At 43.7% G+C, this 24,053-nt stretch overlaps 1 long non-coding RNA gene across 1 annotated transcript; it reads left to right on the forward strand.

The window, feature by feature from the left end:
* Positions 1-2,738: 2,738 nt before the first annotated feature.
* LOC130291257 (uncharacterized) lies at positions 2,739-5,824 on the forward strand. The gene is made up of 3 exons (XR_008847851.1): positions 2,739-3,114; positions 4,154-4,378; positions 5,323-5,824. It is a non-coding gene; the product is annotated as an uncharacterized LOC130291257 (long non-coding RNA).
* The last annotated feature ends 18,229 nt before the right edge of the window (positions 5,825-24,053 follow it).

Consider the following 24,053-nt stretch of genomic DNA (forward strand, 5'->3'; position numbering starts at 1 on the left):
TAACGGCAAGGATTTGGCCTCTTTGTTTGATCTGAACCTCTATAGTTTATAGGCTCCTTATGACAGTCTGCCACTATTCTATAGATCGGAGGATATAGTTGGCTGTAAGGTGTCAAGTGATATCTATGAGAGTCCTTATATTGTTGCCTTGCTGTGGTCCTTAGTGTTTGTCATAAAGGAAGTGTACAGTTGGAGAATGTGGCATCAGTCGATATGAGGGTTACTTATCATCTTAGAAAAATGTGTGGGTACTCCTCATGATGTTCATCCATTATTCATTATAGGTGATATTTTGAGCAGCTTCCTCCTTACATTCTAAGGAAAAAAGTTGGCATCATGAAGTTGTCTTTCAACCTCTCAGTAACTCTATTGCTGGACTAAATGAATGGGATTTTGTCTCATCTGTAAGCCTGTGTTTATTGTTTGTTGCTTATTTTATGTGCAATGTAATATTCTGTCTGCTGCGGATATTTGTATCATGTTATTTCTAGTCTTATAGGATGGAATAATCTTATGTAAAATTTCTACTCACTCACTGTCCAATCCCCTGATGAACCATAATACTATCTGATATATGGGGAAACGTGTAGGGAAAGTGTGGGATTGACCCCCTAGTTATAAGATCTCTGTTACTATACTTGTACCGATCTTTTGTATTTGCGACCAAAAAAAAACAAACCCTCCATTTTACAAGAAAAACCCAAAAGGGTGGTGTGGCCACGGGATAAAGTGGGCGTGGTCCCGACAAAAGGGGCGTGTCCCCGCCAGTTTTGAAAAATCCCAACATACAGTACAGACCAAAAGTTTGGACACACCTTCTCATTCAATGAATTTTCTTTATTTTCAGGACTATGAAAATTGTAGATTCACATAGAAAAACTGTGAATTAAGACATGTGGAATTATATACATAACAAAAAAGTGTGAAACAACTGAAAATATGTCATATTCTAGGTTCTTCAAAGTAGGCACCTTTTGCATTGATTACTGCTTTGCACACTCTTGGCATTCTCTTGATGAGCTTCAAGTGGTAGTCACCTGAAATGGTCTTCCAACAGTCTTGAAGGAGTTCCCAGAGATGCTTAGCACTTGTTGGCCCTTTTGCCTTCATTGGGTTCAGGTCCGGTGACTGTGGAGGCCAGGTCATCTGGAGCAGCACCCCATCACTCTCCTTCTTGGTCAAATAGCCCTTACACAGCCTGGAGGTGTGTTTGGGGTCATTGTCCTGTTGAAAAATAAATGATGGTCCAACTAAACGCAAACCGGATGGAATAGCATAGCATAGAATAGAATAGCATGTAGAGTCCATCCGTTCACCTTTTCTGCGTCGCACAAAGACACGGTGGTTGGAACCAAAGATCCCAAATTTGGACTCATCAGACCAAAGCACAGATTTCCACTGGTCTAATGTCCATTCCTTGTGTTCTTTAGCCCAAACAAGTCTCTTCTGCTTGTTGCCTGTCCTTAGCAGTGGTTTCCTAGCAGATATTCTTCCATGAAGGCCTCACACAGTCTCCTCTTAACAGTTGTTCTAGAGATGTGTCTGCTGCTAGAACTCTGTGTGCCATTGACCTGGTCTCTAATCTGAGCTGCTGTTAAAGGGTGCCTCTCATCAAATAAACTTTTGATATATTTTAGATTAATGAATGTTGAATAACTTTCCAATAGCATGTTAATGAAAAATATGCTTCTTTCTATTGTATTTTTCCCGATCAGTCCTGACAACAAGCATTTCTGACTCATGCTGGAGTCCTAAACACTCAGAGCTGCCAGCCTGCTTTGTTCACAACCAAACAGGCTGTGAACAAAGCAGGCTGGCAGCTCTGAGTGTTCTCCTTTGTGAGCAAAGCAGACTGGCAGCTCGTAGTGTTTAGGACTCCAGCATGAGTCTGAAATGCTTGCTGCCAGGACTGGTAGGGAGACCCCTAGTGGTCATTTCTTCAAAGTGGAAAATTAAATAGAAAGAAGCATATTTTTTAATAACATGCAATTGTGAAGTTATTATGCATACATTAATCTATAATATATGAAAAGTTTTTTTGATGAGAGGTACCCTTTAACCTGCGATTTCTGAGGCTGGTGACTTGGATGAATTTATCCTCCGCAGCAGAGGTGACTCTTGGTCTTTCTTTCCTGGGGCGCTCTTTATGTGAGACAGTTTCTTTGTAGCTCTTGATGTTTTTTGTGACTGCACTTGGGGACACTTTCCACCTAGAATATGACATGTTTTCAGTTGTTTCACACAGTTGTTATGTCTATAATTCCACATGTGTTCATTCATAGTTTTGATGCCTTCAGTGTGAATCTACAATTTTCATAGTCATGAAAATAAAGAAAACTTTTTGAATGAGGAGGTGTGTCCAAACATTTGGTCTGTACTGTATTTACTAAGGTTTCCACAGAAAATGTGATGGATTTGAGCTGAGAAAAACCCTACAGATCAGAACAGTTGTAAAAGAAGCAAAATGTGGGGAAACCTTAGTAAATCCCTTGGGAAAATTCCTGCCAGAAATCAAAACCCACAAAGAAATCTACACTCCACTCTTCATAAACCCCATTATATTTTAGCTACATTTTTGGTAGATATTTTTTAGAATATCCCCTAGTTTTACAATCCAGCAATGAGCTGTTTCATACACCTGTGCTAATTTGGGCTTGTGTAAAAACCTAGAGTTACCAATGTCCCTTGCAGCTATGGTCTGCTAGAGATTTAAATGGGTTGTCTGAAACAACCTGTTTATTGTGTGAAAAAGTATAAAAAAAAGTAACTTAGCAATGTAACCCCTGGGATTAATATTGCATTACCCTGCATAACCTAAAGTGTCCAGTAGATGGCAAACTGCACCAACAAATGAACTGAGCAATAACTAAAGCTGTGAGGTGGAATTTTGTAACCACATGGTGGCAGCCATTTTGAGAGACTGCAGTCTAGCAGAGAGCCAGCAACAGAGAGGAAGCAGAGAAAGGAAGTTACTAGGATTGCCCCCAAGAGAGCAGCAGCAGATGAGATAGACCTGTTGGTGAGTTGGAGAGATCTAGAACTGATTCCACTACAGGCTGTGTGAGCAGTGAGAGAAACTGCAGCTGGACTGACCTGATTACTAACATCATTAGGGTAAGCCTGAAGCCCTTCTTCTCAGTCCCACAACAAGGCACCCTGTCTATATACACAGATTAAAGTCCCTGAGTTTACGTTGCAGACATTCTAAGATTTTAGCCTACTCCAGGTGATGCTGTTTAGCAGCCCCATCTCTTCCATGTGCACCAACAGACATTAGAGCCAAGATCAGGATTCAAACTAGGCTGTGTAAGTTTCATTATGTATAAAATGATCCCAGCACAACCCCACATGTAGACATGTACCCCAGATCCCAAAAAGCAGAGGATTAGCCTTCTGAGGGCAAAGAAGAAGAGGTAACAGAGGTAAGGGACCCCAGAGACACGGTGGACACCTCCAAAACGCTGTTACACTAATATAATGACATTAGCCATAGTGCATAGATCTTCCATGTCAGCTGTGCTCACTCATTAATGAGCTGTGACATCACATGCTCTGAATGCAAAGCTCCTGTCCCTCCTGGTATTACTACTCATTAGATTTATGACTTATAAGATAAAGCAGCAGAAAGCCATTATCAGTCACAATAGTTTTGTCAGAACTGGCTCTCTGCTGCCTTATTTAATGAGCAGTAATACCAGCTTCCCGTATTCACATCCCTGTTCTCGTCCCGTGCTGACATGAGGGAAGGGGGGAGGAGGGATGGGAGCTCTCTGCATTCAGAGCCTGTGATGTCACTTTACAGCTTACAAGTGAGAAGGGTATGGCTGATATGGAAGATATGTGCATTACAGCTAATAACATTATATTAGTAAGTTGATTTATAATACTTTTTGACATCATACACAAGTTGTTTCTTTTGCTGGGCTGCCCCTTTAACTTTTTATTGGATTTTTCCATATCTCACAAAGCCTTTGGGATATGCTCCTCCAGAAACATGGTAGCTACATATAAAAGGTACCTTGGGGAAATATAGTAATCCTGTTAGTGTCTCCACACAACATATAATCACCAGAGAGATAACACTGAGACAAGAAGTAAGGTACAAAAAAGTGTATAAGTCTGGTAATAACTGTTTGACTGAACCTATTTGCAGGTACATCGATTACTAAAACCAATCTAAAACCAATTGTGGAATCACTCCCTTCATATCTCAAGGATATGACTGATGTCCTCATGCGACTTGATGGCATATAACTGGATGAAGCCACCCTAATTGTGACGTGCGATATTGAATCCCTCTATACATTGATCTGGCACACTGACGGTATTGAGGCCACACAAATTTTTCTCTCAATGACAGACCTGGATCAGGATTTATGTAAGTTGACACTGGACTTATTACAGTATGCACTTACTCACAACTTCTTTTTGTTTAAGGAACTCGTCTACCTGCAACTCCAAGGTACAGCAATGGGGGTGGCATGCGTGCCCTCATATGTGAACTTATTCTTGGGGTTGTGGGAGAGGAGGATCTTCATGATTGACCCGGTACCCATGATTGAGAAGATATCATTGTGGGGAAGTTTCATAGATGATGTCCTGTTTCTATGGCAGGGGTCTCCTGAGGAATTGTCTATCTTTATGTCAAATCTGAATGTGCATACGTATAATATCAAACTGACGTATAAATATGGGAGAAGAGATATAGACTTTCTTGATGTATCCTTGGGTGTGGATGATGATGGGTTTATCCCCTCAAATGTGTTTCGCAAGAAAACGTCAACTAATTAATTGCTGCATGTATCTGGCGTCAAACACTTGCCCAGATTGAATCCAAGTGGATTTTCACCCTGAAAACTGTGACCCCCTATGGGCTAAATGAAGATAACAGCTTTGCGCCTTTATTTGCCCATTCCCATTCCTATTCATTGCCAACTGGTTTGTTTTTATTTTTCTACTTATTATGGTTTTTAATTGTTTTCATCTATCACTAATGCAGTCTTTTGTCGTTGTTGTTCCCATCTTTTCTTCTATCTTGTTTTTCTTCTTTTTTCTTTCTTTCTTCGTCACATTCTTTTCATGCTTTCTCTGTTCATCTGTATTGTTTCACCCTCCTTTCTTTTTTCTTTTCCCTTTTCCTTTCCCTCTTCTTCCTTCCCCCCCTCTTTTTCCCCCTTCCCCCCCTTCCGCCTCCTTTTTCCCCCCCTTCCCCCCTCTCTTTTTCCCCTTCCCATTGTCATGCCTCCTACCTTTTCCTCTCTCTTCTCTTTTCTTTCTCTTTTTTTCTTTTTTCTTTCTTCCCCCTTTTTTTCTATTTTCCAGCACACCTGGACCAGCCAAGATACCCATCTGAACGAGGGTAAGATATCCGCAGTATGCACTTGTGATGGTTGCTTGGAATTTGGAGCCGTTATCACAGGACTGAGGTGAATGCTGTGTACTGGTGCAGCAGCTTAATTCTGTTTCCTGGGGCCTTTTTTCCTTTACACCCATTCCTCCCACTACCATAATTGCATACATAATTCCCTTTTTGTGCGAGTACGTTTATCTGGGCATTGTGCAACATCTGACCAATAGTGCAAATATTTCTGGGTGTATATGTTTACATATATAGATATATATCTGCTAGTATGTTTTTATACAACTATATTTTTTATGTATGTATACAAAAGGTTTTGTGTTACTTTGGTAAATCCATCTGTTTATGTATTGTAGTCCCATTTCTTTCTTTGGCCCTTGTTCAGATGCCGTAGTAGTCTGTCTGCTGTTGTTCCATTTTATTTTATTTTATTATTGTCACTATCAATAAAGCTTATACACTTTTTTGTACCTTACTTCTTGTCTCAGTGTTATCTCTTTGGTTATTATATTGGTGGGTCTATATGACACTAGAGACATTGTTTAGCAATAGTCTATACCATTGTGCCCTTGCTTTTGGTTTATTACAACATATAATCAGTTGTCCTCCATAATCCAACCTTTTTGCCATTACACAGAACAGAAGCCTTGTTAGGTTTGCCTGGTATTTATGTATTCCGGTGACTGTCTTCGGTCGTAATGGCATAATAATCGCACAAAAACGATGACACTGAATGATCAGCCACCAATGTACTTAGCATTCACCATGTTCATATGTTCTATAATTACAAGTCTCCAGCTTGTTATAGATTCACATTTAAATGTTCTTGCCGTGGTCATCTGCATTCTGAGACAGTCTGCTGGTTCTGCAAGAGCGGAATGTAACAAGGAGGCAAAATAACAAATGCCTTTTACCGAGAAACCAAAGGAAAATGTAATTACATGTTACAGTGGGACTATAACCTGGCCCGCCAATTGTCTCTGACAGGATGATGCCGGCATTGTCTGTAGTAGGAGCTTTGGGTTAGTGGCAGATAATCTGGATTAAAGGGAACGTGTCATCAGAAAATGACCTATTGTTTAGATCAAGTTTTTAGTTTAAACATATTTTTTTATAATTCTTGGTGATGCTTTTTCCCATTTTAAATTTTTTATTCTACACTATAAACTATCCTAAAATGTTGAAATTTTCATTCTCCCCACAAAGGCGAAAATGAAGCTGAGTGTTCCTGTTCTGTCTGGGATCATAAGGAGGAGGCTGCTGGAACGTGATCTGTACAGAATTTCAGTGAAAGGTGACACCAGTACATGAGTAAGACAATAGATGAAGCTCACAGATCAGACTCCCCCTCCCTGTGACTTGATCTCTGCAAAGGTCACAGAGCATGCCCAGACAGCTCCTGTCTGTTTTTGCTTATGTCCACAGGGCTGCTGTAAAGCACAGCACTATATGCTGTTAAAAATAGCTCAGACAAGATGGCTGACTCCATAATAATAATAATTAAAAAAATTAAAACAGAAAATATAAAGGGATAAGAATAAAATAACTCTGACTTTGGCTCTAATTAATTAATCCATGTACTAGTTTAGTAGCTCTTCTCTGAACTCTCTCTAGAGTATCTATATCCTTCTGGAGATACGGCCTCCAGTACTGCACACAATACTCCAAGTGAGGTCTCCCCAGTGTTCTGTACAGAGGCATGAGCACTTCTCTCTTTCTACTGATTATACCTCTCCCTATACATCCAAGCATTCTCCTAGTGTTTCCTGCTGCTCTGTTACATTGTCTTCCTACCTTTAAGTCTTCTGAAATAATTACTCCTAAATCCCTTTCATCAGATACTGAGGTCAGGACTGTGTCAAACATTCTATATTCTGCCCGAGGGTTTTTACGCCCTTTATCTTGCACTTATCCACATTAAATTTCAGTTGCCAGAGTTCTGACCATTCTTCTAGTTTTCCTAAATTCTTTTCCATTTGGTGTATCCCTCCAGGAACATCAACCCTGTTACATATCTTTGTGTCATCAGCAAAAATACATACCTTACCATTGAGAATTTTTGCAATACCTCTAATGAAGATATTAAACAAAATTGGTCCCTGAGGTCCCCACTGGTAACAACACCTTGCTCGGAATATTCTCCATTGACTACAACCCTCTGTTGTCTGTCACTCAGCCACTGCCCAATCCACTCAACAATATGGGAGTCCAAGCTCAATGACTGTAGTTTATTGATAAGTCTTCTAGAAGGAACAGTGTCAAAAGCCTTACTAAAATCTAGATATGCGATGTCTACTGCCCCTCCGCCATCTATTTTAGTCACCCAGTCAAAAAAATCTAAAAAAAAAGTAAACCCATGTTGATTTTCATCTTAGATGTTCCACAATCCTTTAGTAGGGTTTCCATTAATTTCCCCACTATTGATGTCAGACTTACTGGCATATAGTTGTTTGATTTCTCCCAACTACCTTTAGTGTTAATGGGCATGACATTTGCTAATTTCCAATCGACTCCTGTTACCAGTGATTGGTTAAATAAATCTGTTAACGGTTTTGCTAGTTCACCGCTAAGCTCTTTTAATAATTTTGGGTGTATGCCATCAGGCCCCTGTGACTTGTTTATCTTAACTTTAGACCGCAAATGTAAAACCTCTTCCTCTGTAAAGACACTTGCATAAAACAATTCATTAGTCTTCCTCCCTAATTGAGGTCCTTTTGTCTTCTTTTTCTTCTGTAAAAACTGAACAGAAGTATTCATTAAGGCAGTCCGCTAGCCCTCTATTCTCTTCTACATACCTTCCTTCCTTTGTTTTTTATTTAGTTATTCCTTGTTTTAATTTCTTTTTTCCATTTATATATCTGAAGAATGTCTTATCCCCTTTTTACAACTCCGTAATGCGCCTCTGCCTATAATTCTGAACGTTATGCACGGGCAGAACTTCAGAAAATGTAACAGTGGATGCAAAATCCTGTACATCATTACCAAGTGTGATAAAAGATTCCTTCACCTCTGATACTTCATTGCAAGCCAGGTAATTTGTCCCTAGATGGACAAGAACATCCACGTCCCCTTCCTGCGTAGCTTGCTTAACAATATTAAGAATACGTCTTCTATCTCTTCTAGCAGTAGCACCAGGGAGACATCTCACAAAACCATTTTCCTTAAAGGGGTACTCTGGTGGAAAACATTTTTTTTTTCAATCAACTGGTGCCAGAAAATTAAACAATTTTGTAAATTACTTCTATAAAAAAATCTTAATCCTTCAAGTACTTTTTAGGAGCTGTATACTACAGAGGACATGCATTTCTTTTTGGATTTCTCTTCTGTCACGACCACAGTGCCCTCTGCTGACCTCTGCTGTCCATTTTAGGAACTGTCCAGAGCAGCTTATGTTTGCTATGGGGATTTACTCCAGCTCTGGACAGTTCCTAAAATGGACAGCAGAGGTCAGCAGAGAGCACTGTGGTCGTGACAGAAGAGAAATCCAAAAAGAAAAGCTTTTCCTCTGTAGTATACAGCCGCTAATAAGTACTGGAAGGATTAAGATTTTTTAATAGAAGTCATTTATAAATCTGTTTAACTTTCTGGCACCAGTTGGTTTAGAAAAAAAATGGTTTCCACCGGAGTACCCCTTTAAGCTCCACACTTCTTATGATTGAATCACCCAGCAACAAGCTGCTTCCTTTTAGTCTTCACTTTATCTTTTTTGTCCTTGGCTTCAGTCTTGCATACATTAGACATAGGAGTCGATGGTTCCTCTCCCCCTGTGCTTGAGCCAATATCCATGTTGTCCTTACATTCTGAAAGTGCTGCAAATGAATTATGGAGAACCACAGACTGTGCGACATGTCGTCTATCCACAACTCTGAGTCTTCCAGAGCCTACAGTGATTCATCTGCCATTTCTAGGGGGTCTTTGTGGCAGTGGTATTGCAGCAGTCCCAGCCTGAGTTTGTTTTACAGATTTCAAAAATGCTATTTCCTGCTGCAGTAAGGAAAACTGTCTACAGATCCGACATCATCCAAACCTCCAAAGAGTGGAACATGAAATAAATTCACAACAATTCCAGCACTGAACTTACTTTTTAGATTGTATCCACCTCCAGTCTACCTCCAGCCTACCTTTTGGAGTATATTGACAAAAATAAATGTATGACCCCATATCAGCATGGCTTTATGAGGGATCGGTCCTGTCAAACTAACCTGATCAGCTTTTATGAGGAGGTGAGCTCCAGACTGGACTAAGTAGAATCGCTGGATTTTGCATACCGGGATTTTTCTAAAGCATTTGATACGGTGCCACATAAACGGTTGGTGCATAAAATGAGAAGGATTGGGCTGGGGGAGAATGTGCGTAAGTGGGTAAGTAACTGGCTCAGTGATAGGAAACAGAGGGTGGTTATTAATGATACTTATTCTGATTGGGTGACTGTTACTAGTGGGGTACCACAGCGGTCAGTCTTGGGTCCTGTTCTATTTAACATATTTATTAATAACCTTGTAGAGGGGTTGAATAGTAAAGTATCAATCTTTGCAGATGATACTAAACTCTGTAAAGCGGTAAACACAATAGAGGACAGGGCACTGTTACAAATGGAACTGGATAGACTGGAGGCTTGGGCTGGGAAGTGGCAGATGAGGTTCAACACTGATAAATGTAAGGTAATGCACATGGGGAGGAAAAATCCGGGCTGGGATTATGTATTAAATGGAAGCACACTTGGGATGACTGACGTGGAAAAGGACTTGAGAGTTTTTGTTAACAGTACATTTAGCTGTAGTGACCAGTGTCGGGCAGCTGCTGCCAAAGCAAATAAAATCATGGGGTGCAACAATAGGGGCATAGATGCCCACGACAAGGAAATAATTCTACCGCTGTACAAATCACTAGTCAGACCACACATAGAATACTGTGTACAGTACTGGGCACCAGTGTACAGGAAAGATATAGTGGAGCTGGAGAGGGTTCAAAGACGGGCAACCAGGGTAATGCGGGGAATGGGAGGACTACAGTACCCAGAAAGATTATAAGAATTAGGGTTATTTAGTTTAGAAAAAAGAAGGCTTAGAGGCGACCTAATAACTATGTATAAATATATCAGGGGACTGTACAGAGATCTCTCCCATGATCTATTTATACCCAGGACTGTATCTATAACAAGGGGGCATCCTCTACGTCTAGAGAAAAGAAGGTTTCTACACCAGCAGAGACAGGGGTTCTTTATTGTAAGAGCAGTGAGACTGTGGAATTCTCTGCCAGAGGAGGTGGTCATGGGGAACTCTGTAAAAGAATTTAAAAGGGGTCTGGATGCATTTTTGGAGTAAGAACATTGCTGGTTATGTATATTAGATTTATAGGGACAGAACGTTGATCCAGGGATTTATTCTGATGCCATATTTGGAGTCGGGAAGGAATTTTTACCTCTAGTATGAGGGTTTTTTGCCTTCCTCTGGATCAACTCAGTAGGGACTCATTAGGGATATAGGTTGAACTTGATGGACTCTGGTCTTTTTTCAACCTTATGAACTATGTTACTATGTTTCTCCTGACTATCGCCTGTATTATCTCTCCAATACAGTCAGTGTTCAGTGTCTGAGGAACTGTGAGGAGACGCCAAGGAAGAAGGAAGTCTCAAAATTTTACAGCCACGCCAATCTTTAAAGGCCCCAAAGCACAGGTGAATGTCAAAACCTGGCGGTAAGCAAAGCTCTTGGGGAAAATCAAATCTTCACTCAGTCAAGTTAAAGGGGTACTCCGCCCCTAGACATCTTATCCCCTATCCAAAGGATAGGGGATAAGATGTCAGATCGCCGCGGTCCCTCTTCTGGGGACCCTCGTGATCGCTGTTGCGGCACCCCGCTGTCATTACTGCACAGAGCGAGATCACTCTGTGCGTAATGACGGGCGATACAGGGGACGGAGCAACGTGACGTCATGGCTCCGCCCCTCGTGACATCACGGCCCGCCCCCTTAATACAAGTCTATGGCCGGGGTGTGACGGCTGTGATGTCACGAGGGGCGGGGCCGTGATGTAACGATGCTCCGGCCCCTGTACTGCCCATCATTATGTGCAGAGCGAACTCGCTCTGTGCAGTAATGACAGCGGGGTGCCGCAGCGGCAATCCCGGGGGGTCCCCAGGGGATAAGATGTCTAGGGGCGGAGTACCCCTTTAAATCTCTCAAGTCAGTGTGGACCACTAATAATCTGAAAGCTGCAGCAACAGCAACTACATCTCCCAGCAAGCTATAGACTCCATGGCTTATACTCTGCACATGCCACTGCACTAAAGCTTGTATTGTCAAGGATTCAGTGATTTCAGAAACAGTAAAGATAGTTATCCTCCTCGGATCCTGGAGGTTAACGGTGCCCTGGCGTCACAAACTTTATATTGATAGCCACATTGTTCCAAATCATCACTAAGTTCTCTATGACAATATCATCACACCGATCCAGTTTACAGCCACTGGGCTGTTTTTTGCCTTGGGCGTTACCTAGGTGCGTTAAGATCCCTATGCAGGGATCAGATAGAAAAGGAGATATATAGACCCATGTGAAATTGCCACTCACTTGGAGCAATGGAAAAACAGGCATATCATCCCTATATACTGGGGTACTGTAGTGAGGAGAAAACTGCTAGCCCGAGGCCAGGAGCTGGAGATCCAATCCTGGTATATTGACAGAAGAAAAAGAAGGAAAAAGTCCTCTTTATCAGCAGTGCCATCTACAATCCTGAAATAGGCTTTTGCCCACAAGCTCCATCCCATCTCTAACAGAAATGTAGAGCAATATTATTAGGCAATTTCCCTACTTTATTTGAGGTAGCCATATGTAGGCCCATTAGAAAGGGATAGGACCAGGCCACCATTTTCCATGGACCCCCTAGCACAATAGTCTCCAAACTGTGGACCTTTGGATGTTGGAAAATAACAACTCCCAGCATGCCTGGACAGACAACCACTGCCCTAGCATATACCATAGCTAAATGAGTTATTTGAGCATATCATTTTGTTTATATTTTGTTGGGTGCACTATAAGAAGAAAAAAAATACTTACCTATCTTGGCCCTCCACATCTCCCAGTGTGACGTCATCCAGTAACCCAGTCACTAATTTGCCAGTGTGACATCGTCTGGTACCCCACTTGCCACTTTCCCAGTTTGACATCATGCGGTACCCCACTTGCCTCTTTGCCAGTATGACATCATGCCGTACCCTGCTTGCCACTTTACCAATGTGACATCATCCGGAACCCTGCCTCACCACTCTGCCATTATGACATCATGCGATACCCCACTCGCCACTCTTCCAGTGTGACATCATCCAGTACCCAGTTCGCTTCTCTGACAACGTGACATTGCCTGGTACCCTGCTTGGCACTCTACCATTGTACCATCATCCGGTATCCTATTCGCCATTCTACTTCCTACTTCCGAGGTGGACAGCCTTGTGTCACCAGGAATTGCCCAACAGTGGCTGCCGCCATATTCCACCTCATTGATTGGCTATGTGGGTCAATATATGGTCTCGACTGTGGCCATGAGGGCAGATGTGGCCAAATATATTTAACTTCTGTCATCTTTTTGTTGACTGTATGTTTAGTAATACACACATGATCGAATACAATGTGGGACTCTTGGAAAGTGATAAGATAAACACATCTATAGTGTCGGTGTCCAGTATGAAGGGTTTTACCAGCAGCTCATTGTGAAATATTACCTGTCTGCAATGTAGTAGTGGTTTTTATAGTTAGCATATGAACAATGGCTGAAAGAAAGCAGCATTTAATAGAATGTGGTGGTGAAGCATGACATGATAAATTCACCCGCAGGCTATACGCAATCACAGCTTAATTCACACACTCCTCTGGCCTGCTGCACTTCATTATAGCAGATGCAATAGAGAGAGAGAGAGAGGTAAAACCTATTTACAGATTTCCCCATTATTCAATGGTCCTAAAATAGTTTATTTTTATTCATAAATCAATAATGCAGAGTATTATTATTTCTCTTTATCTAAAGATCCTGAATAAAAAAAGTTGAAATCAATACACATACCAAAGAAGAATATGAGATCTCGTCCTCATTCATGACGTATAGGAAAAATCCTGGATGTAACCATTTAAAGGGGTACTCCGCCCCTAGACATCTTATCCCCTATTGGCTGCAGCGCCCCAGACATCCGGTTCACAGATGACTGGTGATGCGGGGCGGGGGCTCGTGACATCATGGCCATGCCCCCTTAATGCAAGTCTATGGGAGGGGGCGTGACGGCCGTCACGTCCCCTCCCATAGACTTGCATTGAGGCGGCATGGCCGTGACGTCATGAGCCGGGGCGTGGACGTGGCGTCACAAGCCTCCAGTGCTGCACCCAACGCTCTAAACGAACGTCGGGTGCAGCAGGGGGATCGGGGGTTTCCCAGTGGCGGGAACCCCGCAATCAGACATCTTATCCCCTATCCTTTGGATAGGGGATAAGATGTCTAGTGGCGGAGAACGCCTTTAAGACCCTTACCCATTTTCCTTTTTGTAATCTCGCGTTTTTCCTTTAATAGCCATAACTTTTTTATTTTCTCATCTACAGACCCATATGCGCTATGATGTGTTGTTTTTATTGGTGCCACTTTGGTCTTGATCTGACTTTTATGAACACTTTTTTCTGGGATATAATGTGATTTAAAAAAACGCAATTGTAGGGTTTAATATTTTTTACGTTTACGCCATTTACCATATGGGATTAATAATGTTATATTTTATTAGTTCTGACAATCCTGCATGTTGTGATACTAAATATGTTTATTTTTTTATGACTAAAGGGTTAATAGCCACCCACAGCTACTCCATCTAGTCAAGAGCCTGCAATATACACTTCTAATACGTGTATACATGTCATCGGACATTAAAGGGGTATTTTGGCCAAAAACATCTTATCCCCTATCCAAAGGATAGGGGCCCCTGCAGTGGGCCCCCTGTAGTCTCCGTGCAGAACCTGCATTCTATGCGGTGCTGCTGCTACAGTCTCGGAAACCTCTATGTTTCCAGGACTGGAGACGTGATGTCATGCCACGCCCCCTCACATAGACATGAATGGAGGGGGCGTGGTCTGACATCACGTCTCGAGTCCCGGAGAGATTTCCGAGCAGCAGCCCCGCATAGAATGTGGGTGCTGCACGAAGATCGCAGAGGGTCCCAGCGGTGGGCCCCTGTGATCAGACATCTTATCCCCTATCCAAAGATTTCTTTGGCCCGAATACCCCATTAAAGGGGTATGTAAAACATTTTTTTTTTAAATCAACTGGTGTCAGAAAGTGAAACATATTTGTAAATTACTTCTATTAAAACATCTTTCCAGTACTTATCAGCTGCTGTATAATACAGAGGAAGTTAATTATTATTATTTTTTTTTTTCTGTCTGTCCGTGGTGCTCTCTGCTGACACCTCTGTCCATGTCAGGAACTGTCCAGAGCAGGAGAGGTTTCTATGGGGAATAGTTCCTGCTCTGGAAAGTTCCTGACATGGACAGAGGTGTCAGCAGAGAGCACTGTGGTCAGACAGAAAAGAAATGAAAATAGAAATGAACTTCCTCTGTATTATACAGCAGCTGATAAGTACTGGAAGAATTAAGATCTTTTAATAGAAGTAATTTACAAATCTTTTTAACTTTCTGGCACCAGTTGATAAAAAAAAATGTTTTTTTTAGGTGTCAAAGGGCTAACTATATCTGGGCCTCCGTCTTCTCTGTCTTCAGTTGACAAATTAATATATACACTAGGGATGTACTGATACCAATGCTGATTTCAGTATTGGGATCAATACCGGACATTTCGTGGGCGTATTCAGTCCTGGTTGACTACGCTTTTATCTCCTGCACACACAAAATATAGCTGTCATCATATTATGGCTGCAAGTCCCGGTCTGACCTTGTCTCTAGTGACTCAAACGGAAAACCTCATAGGGATCAATGCAAATGTGAATTGTCTATAGTATTTCGATGCCAGCCTGTATAAATCTGTATGCAGCAGGATCCTCCTAGTGCCAGCTGCAGATAGTCATTGTGACAGTGCCGGGCCCTCCTTCCACCATGGGCCCCAAAGCAGTTGCACGCCTTTATTTGCCTCATCTGTTAAAATTTCACATTTTATTGTAGCATGTCCTCATTTTTCCATCACTTTCCCCTTTTCCTAACCTAGTTTAATTTACCGTGTCATAGGGTAATACATTCTGCAGCGGCGTTGGCTGCCAAAATGATTTTTGCTCAGCTGAGCTCAGTTAATAAAGAAAAAAGAGGAGCACAGGACAAAGTGTTTATTCGGAGGATTCAGGACTGAGGCATCTCTAACAGATATTATCATGCCCCATAATTCGGCAAAGATAGTCTTGGACGGGATGTCATTTTAGTCGGCGTGATATACACGTCCCAAGAAACGCTGGCGTCAGAGTAAATTTATGGGTTTATCCTCAGGCTCCTGGGGCATCCTGGTGAATGGAGGAGTAAATCTCCGGACGTATTAACAGCCTGTCATATTGGGGAAGGCTGGTGAGGCTGGAAATACAGCAGAAGCTGAAGACGTGACAACAAGACATTGGCTAGATTCTGATGCAAGAGAGTCGTAATGTTTAACTGTACTGGAGCCATTTGTGTCCCTGTGTGAAAGAAGTCGTATATCCAACTAGGGAAGAACCAACCGGAACAGGAAGTTTTATGCGCTCACATTCCCCCTGAAATTGGGTTTTCAATAGCGATAAGCTGGAAGGAAAGTTTTAATGAGGTATTGGTTGTAAAATCCTATTCATACCATTGGCTTGGATGAGATTGGCACTAAATAACGTCTACCAAACTGTTCTTCCAATAGCTTGGTTACTAAGGAAAAAACTGCCTAACAACCATAAGGATATACAATAAATTCCTAAGATTGGCAAAACCCTTTAGGGTCACATATATATATATATATATATATATATATATATATATATATGTGTAAGAGGTGCCACCCAGGGCCTGTATGAGTGTAGAGACTCACCTATAGCACACTACGTGCTTCTTGCCTCCGTAGGTTACCAAGGAGCCCCCCCCATCAACATAGAATACATATCAATGAGCTATAGCTGCATGAAGTACCTAAAGCTCGCTCCATAGTGAACACGTGACACAGGTCCTTTCTGCAGGAGGCCAAACAGAGTTGACTCTGATAAGGTGATGAGATGTCTGATGCTGAGGACCCCTGAGATCTCGGCTGTGGCACCCCAGACATCTGACTCACGGAGCGAATTTGAGCGAATGACTGGCGATGTGGGGCAGAGGTTCGTGATGTTATGGCCACACCCGCTTGTGACATCACGGTCACGCCCCCTCAATGCAAGTCTAAAGGAGGGGGCATGGCTGTGATGTCACAAGCCTCCGGCGCTGCACCCGGCGCTCCAAACGAACGCCGGGTGCAGCAGGAAGATCGCGGGGGGTCCCCAGTGACGGGACCCCCATGATCAGTCTTATCCCCTAGCCTTTGTATAGGGGATAAGATGTCTAGAGACAGAGTACCCCTTCAAGCAAATGGAACTGGAGCCAAGGCGGGAACTTTGATTATAATACGGGCTGTAGTTTGTGTGGTGACTGCAGTCGAGGGTGTGCACATTTAATAAAGGGGACTTGGCTGCACAGATACAGCTGGATCTCACTTCATTAAAGGGGTACTCCAGTGGAAAACAATATTTTTTTCAAATAAACTGGTGCCAGAAAGTTAAATAGATTTGTAAATTACTTCTATTTAAAAATCTTAATCCTTCCAGTACTTATCAGCTGTTGTATACTACAGAGGAAGTTGTATTTCTTTCTGGAGTTATTTTCTGCCTGTCCCCAGTGCTCTCTGCTGACACCTCTGTCCATATCAAGAACTGTTTTGACAATTCCTGACATGGACAGAGGTGTCAGCAGAGAGCACTGTGGTCAGACTGAAAAGAACTACACAACTTTATCTGGAGCATACAGCTGATAAGTACTGGAAGGATTAAGATTTTTTAATAGAAGTGATTTCCAAATCTGTATAACTTTCTGGCAACAGTTGATTTGAAAAAGATTATTTTCCACTGGAATACCCCTTTAAATATGCATGAACCCCACATCCACCACCCACCCCTGCTACAGTCACCGCATGAAACGCAAGACATGTAATCAAGGTTTCCGCCCCTCTGATGGATTGCTTCTATAGTCTGAGGGGTCTGCAAACCCCTTTAACTCAGGAACAGGGGGGAGGAGGGATTGTCATGCTGTAAACAGGTATGTGATCAGTCCCCCCAATAACTATATACAGATCACTGCCACAGGTCTTCTTTAAGGGAGAACTCCAGAATATAAAAATTGTCCCCCATACTGCCGGCAGTAAAAAATATAAAGATGTACATACCTTCCTTCGCTTCCCTGGGGCCTCCGGTAACCCACTCCGGTCTCCGCCGCGATCCTCTTCCTGGTTGCTGGTGGTCGGCGAGTCATACTGCACTCAGCCAATCAATGGCCGCAGTGAAGTCCCGACTCGGCCGGCGATAGGCTGAGCGGCAGTGTGACGTTTTCGGCCCCGGCAGCAGGTGCCACTGTGGTGAAGAATTGTGTGTCTTGAAGCATTCTCACACTGCCGCTCAGCCTATCGCTGGCCGAGTCGGGACTTCACTGCGGCCGGTGATTGGCTAAGCGCAGTATGACTCGCCGACCACCGGCAACCAGGAAGAGGATCGTGGCGGAGACCGGAGACGGTTACCGGAGGCCCGGGTGAGCCGGGGAAGGTATGCACATCTTTATTTTTTTCTGCCCGCAGTATGGGGGACAAATTTTATATTCTGGAGTTCTCCTTTAAGGAGGTTCGACCAGGGCTGGGCTGTTTGACAATAGTAAAATACATTTACTTCCTTTCGCTTACTTCCTAGCCAATAATATCACAGCGAAGCCCCTTCCTGAGTCCTTACTGCCATGCCATCAAATATTTCTAATGAAACTGCACTGGACTGAACAGGTTGGCACTGGGCTGAGGAATGATTTACAGTACAATATTATAGATTGTATGTGCATAGAGAGGGAGTTAATGGTGCACTAACATTGTAAGGTGCCAAATGAACAGAAAGGAGAAGGACGTTTTGATTGAACTTTCAGGGACAGTGAGGATCCTCTAGAAACAGGCTCAAAGATTGCTAGTACGTACAGCTCACTCTCCCCCTCTCATGCACAAAAGCAGCAGCAAAGCCTCCTGTCACTTCCTGTGTTCCTTCTTTGTCTATCTGTTACTAGAGACAGAATTCCCCTTACAACAGACAGTGAACAGCAGATTTCAGAGGTGGACAAGACTTAAGAGTTTTTTTCCCCAGAGTTAGGAAATCTTTGGTAAAGGAACTGATTTACATACATATTAGGAATCACATATGGAGGGAATTTGTTTGAAACAACAGTGACCATTTAGATAAAAAGTGTTAACAAAATGGACATGCACCAGCTCTCTGTTGACCAATTCTCTATCTGCACTGATATGGGGCAGCGGGTGAGGGGTCTAATCGATGAGGTTGGGGTAGTCATCATATGCACATCTTACAATTTCAGGACCCAGGATCCACAATGTCTGTTCTGAACAGGCAGCCTAGCATTATCTTTTGTCATTTCTGTAGGGGCACATTGGTGGCTGGCAATAGGGCCCCTGACTCAGGAGCCCTACTTATCATTCCTCCTGTTTCAGCTCCCTCCCCCTGTTATTTTGGTAAGGGTGAGATTTATGGCCCTCCCCCTGGGGTGGTGCTTGTTCCCCTCCTCCCAGGGTTTTGTTGTTTTCCTGTGTTTCTGGGCCCCTTCCTCACCTCTATACCTCTTGGGCGTTTCCCCCAGCTGGGTCCCAGAGGTAGTCCCACACTCCCTCCCCTTTTTGTTATGATCTTTTTGTTTTGTATAACTTTGTATTTGATGTTGCCTGATCTGTTCACGTCACAGCATAGGCTTAGAGCAAAGTTGCACTGTTGACAGGTTCGTGGCGCTCTTGCTTGCTGGAGTCGGCAGTACTTACCACCCAAATTTTTAAATAGGTTTTAAGTGCCTTTAATTTTATGTGTTATTTATAAATAAAGCTGTGGCCTACCTGCACCCATTTACAGTTAAAATTGTGCCTGTATTTATTTGGAGAAGGGTTCTTTAGTCTTAAAGGGGTCCTCCACTGCCCCAGTGTTCGAAACATTAAGTTCCGAATGCTGGGTGCGGGCTTCAGGGGTCGCAACGCCCCTCGTGACGTCACGCCTTGCCCCCTCAATGCAAGTCTATGGGAGTGGTAAGTGCTGCCAACTCCAGCAAGCAAGAGCGCCACGAACCTGTCAACAGCGCAACTTTGCTGGGGGCAGTGAAGGGGTTTGCTTAAAGTCTTCTTAGTCTATTGGATGTTTTTAGCTAAATTTGGTTGATATAACTGGGGTAAACATTATATGGACATCTTACAATTTTTAGGACCCAGGATCCACGATGCCTGTTCTGAACAGAATGCCTAATATAATATTTTGTCATTTCTTTTGAATGTGTTTAGTAGAGATCAGCGAATTTACAGTAAATTCGATTCGTCACAAACTTCTCGGCTCGGCAGTTGATGCCTTATCCTGCATAAATTAGTTCAGCCTTCAGGTGCTCCGGTGGGCTGGAAAAGGTGGATACAGTCCTAGGAAAGAGTCTCCTAGGACTGTATCCACCTTTTCCAGGCTACGGGAGCACCGGAAAGCTGAACTAATTTATGCAGAATAAGCCATCAACTGCCGAGCCGAGAAGTTCGTGACGAATCGAATTTACTGTAAATTCGCTCATCTCTAGTGTTTAGCTAAATTTGGTTGATATAACTCTGCCGCAGGGAGGGGGGATCTGAGGTGACACATTCAAAAATGATATGCTGGTCACCATCTGTTATATGTTCTATAGGTATAGTTCAGATAAAGTGTATTTTTAATTACCGTATTTTTCGCCATATAAGACGCTCCGGCATATAAGACGCACCCAATTTTAAAGGGTGAAAATCTAGAGAAAAAAAAAGATTCTGAAACAAATACAATGTAAAGTATAGGACAGTGATCTTCAACCTGCGGACCTCCAGATGTTGCAAAACTACAACTCCCAGCATGCCCGGACAGCCGTTGGCTGTCCGGGCATGCTGGGAGTTGTAGTTTTTGCAACATCCGGAAGTCCGCAGGTTGAAGACCACTGGTATAGGAGGTAATACTCACGTGTCCCCGCCGCTTTTCACTGCTGCCCTGGATGTCGCTCCATCGCTGATGACGACGAAGGAAAGCGCCGGCCATGCAGGGGATCCCGGCACGGAGCAGACACAGAAGAGGCAGGTAAGGTCCCTCCTGGTGTCCTGTAAGCTGTTCGGGACCGCCGCGATTTCACCGTGGCGGTCCCGCACAGCCCAACTGAGCAGCCGCGTTAGTGCCACTTTCGCTTCAGACGCGGCGGTCAGCTTTGACCGCCATGTATGAAGGGTTAATACAGGACATCACCGCGATCAGTGATGTCCTGTATTAGCCACGGATCCCGGCCGTTGATGGCCGCAGGGACCGCAGCGGTATTTGCCGTATAAGACGCACCAACTTTTCCCCCCCAGTTTTGGGGAAGAAAAAGCGCGTCTTATAGGGTGAAAAATACGGTATCCATTCTAAGTCCACACCTCTTGTACCATATTCCCCAGGGAGGCGATAAGAACAAGATGCTGACTACTTATTAGCAAACACTACAGTGTGCAGACCCTTGGGAAATATGTAGAATGCTGCGTTCAAGGCAACATTAACTTTTTCAGCATAAGGTCGCTGTAAATTCTATATTGAGTATTAATTTAGCATTTCATTTAACAGAACACATTTTTGGTTATAAATAGTTTGCATGTTCCAGCTTCGTTTGGCTTCTCACATAATTGTACGTGTAGGATATCATCATTTAGCTCAGAATATAGGAGTTTGAGCATTGGTAGCTGTATGGAATGGGAATATAGAACACTGTTCAGATCCTGAAATGTCACTAGCCAGCCCTATGGTAAATTGTGGTTGAATTCCCAGTAATCTTAGATTTACCATGACCTACATACTGGAAATGTTTGTTACAACTCCAATACATGACGCTTGCTGCAACTTTCTAATAGGGTAAATTATGTAGTACTGAAAGTCACCACCATGTAAACAAATACCAAGTAAGGCTAGGCTTCCACTTTTTCCTAAAAAAAAAACATTTTTGCATTTTTTCAGTAATTTTTTTCAGTGCCACATTTTTTTTTACCCTGTGGCAATCTTTCCCTGCCTTCAGGGTACCACTCTGTGGGACGGATACAGATCGGCCAGCCCATGGAGTGTAAGGAGGTAAGTATAGCACCACTACCTACAGGGCTGCCATCAGGAATTTTGGGGCCCATTTTATAGCTAAAGGAGTGCCCCCCCCCGCACATGGTTGCCCACCCTTACTCCACCCATAGGTCCCTGACTCCGCCCCTAGACCTCCCCTATTTATTTTTAGTAATACAAAGACAGTAAAAAGTGAGACAGACCCTCAAACTGCAAACTGCCGGGGCCCCGTGCAGGAGATTGCAGGGGGTCCCAGCCCTTGGACCCCCTTGCAATCAATAACTTATCCCCTATCCTTGGATAGGGGATACGTTATTTTTCACAAGGCTACTCCTTTAACAGAGGGGTCTACCCAAACTATATGGAAGCAATTATTAACAGAGGGGCCTACCCAAACTATATGGAAGCAATTATTAACAGAGGGGCCTACCCAAACTATATGGAAGCAATTATTAACAGAGGGGCCTACCCAAACTATATGGAAGCAATTATTAACAGAGGGGCCTACCCAAACTATATGGAAGCAATTATTAACAGAGGGGCCTACCCAAACTATATGGAAGCAATTATTAACAGAGGGGCCTACCCAAACTATATGGAAGCAATTATTAACAGAGGGGCCTACCCAAACTATATGGAAGCAATTATTAACAGAGGGGCCTACCCAAACTATATGGAAGCAATTATTAACAGAGGGGCCTACCCAAACTATATGGAAGCAATTATTAACAGAGGGGCCTACCCAAACTATATGGAAGCAATTATTAACAGAGGGGCCTACCCAAACTATATGGAAGCAATTATTAACAGAGGGGCCTACCCAAACTATATGGAAGCAATTATTAACAGAGGGGCCTACCCAAACTATATGGAAGCAATTATTAACAGAGGGGCCTACCCAAACTATATGGAAGCAATTATTAACAGAGGGGCCTACCCAAACTATATGGAAGCAATTATTAACAGAGGGGCCTACCCAAACTATATGGAAGCAATTATTAACAGAGGGGCCTACCCAAACTATGTAGTTTGGATAGGCCCCTCTGTTAATAGTTGCCCCCATAGTTGTTGTAGGCCCCTCTGTTAATAGTTGCCCCCATAGTTGCCCCCTTTCAGAGAGGCCTACAACTATATGGGGGGAAAACTATTAGCAAAGAGGGGCCTACAACAACTATATGGGCCGGGGCACAACTTTCCACTATATAGTTGTTGTACGCCCCTTTCTGCTGCTAATTGTTGCCCCCATATAGTTTAGGCCTCATATCTTTTCCCCAGGCAGCAGGCCCGAGCTCAGCTGAGCTGCCTGCCAGTGCTATGTAGTTCTGCTCCGGCCCCCCCAGCCTCAAGTCACATATATATATATATTTGTTTTCATTAAATTTATGACAAGCTCTAGTGCTGCCGCCTGTGATCAGGATCATTTGCCACCGCTGCCACCACTCACCTCTTTGGTAGCCACACAGCACACACAGTCAGGAGCAGAATGACTCTCCTCTGCTCCGCCACAGCGCTACTGTGCATGAGGAGTATTAATGCGCCGCGGCCGTGCGCGAGAAAGTACCGTATATACTCGAGTATAAGCCGAGTTTTTCAGCACGATTTTTCGTGCTGAAAACACCCCCCTCGGCTTATACTCGAGTGAACTCTCCACCCGCAGTGGTCTTCAACCTGCGGACCTCCAGAGGTTTCAAAATTACAACTCCCAGCAAGCCCGGGCAGCCATCGGTCGTCCGGTGGGATAGTGGTTCCGGGCTGCTATCTTCACCGGGGAGGCCTCTTCTAAGCGCTTCGGGCCCGGCCCCAGAATAGTCACGTTGCCTTGACAACGACGCAGAGGTACGTTCATTACCAACGTCCTTTGCGTTATCGTCAAGGCAACGCCTCTATTCCGGGCCGGAAGCGCGGAGAAGAGGCGCCCCCGGTGAAGATAGCAGCCCGGAACCACTATACCACCGGACGACCTCCTCACCGGACAGCCCTGCAGCACCGGACCAGCGCCGAGCGGAGGTGAGTACTGTACAGAACTAAAGGGGGTGAGAGGGGGCTGGATGATGTCGAAGGCCGTAGTGGTCTTCAACCTGCGGACCTCCGGAGGTTTCAAAACTACAACTCCCAGCAAGCCCGGACAGCCGATGGCTGCCCGGGCTTGCTGGGAGTTTTAGTTTTGAAACCTCTGGAGGTCCGCAGGTTGAAGACCACTGAGGGCGGATGATGAGAAGAGGATGATGAAGGGGGGGTGTGGGATGATGACAAGAGGATGATGAAGGGGGGGTGTGGGATGATGAAGGGGGGTGGGGATGATGACAAGGGGATGATGAAGGGGGGTGGGGATGATGACAAGGGGATGATGAAGGGGGGTGGGGATGAT

This window comes from Hyla sarda, chromosome 9 (assembly GCF_029499605.1).
Source record: "Hyla sarda isolate aHylSar1 chromosome 9, aHylSar1.hap1, whole genome shotgun sequence".
In the NCBI taxonomy this organism is placed as follows: domain Eukaryota; kingdom Metazoa; phylum Chordata; class Amphibia; order Anura; family Hylidae; genus Hyla; species Hyla sarda.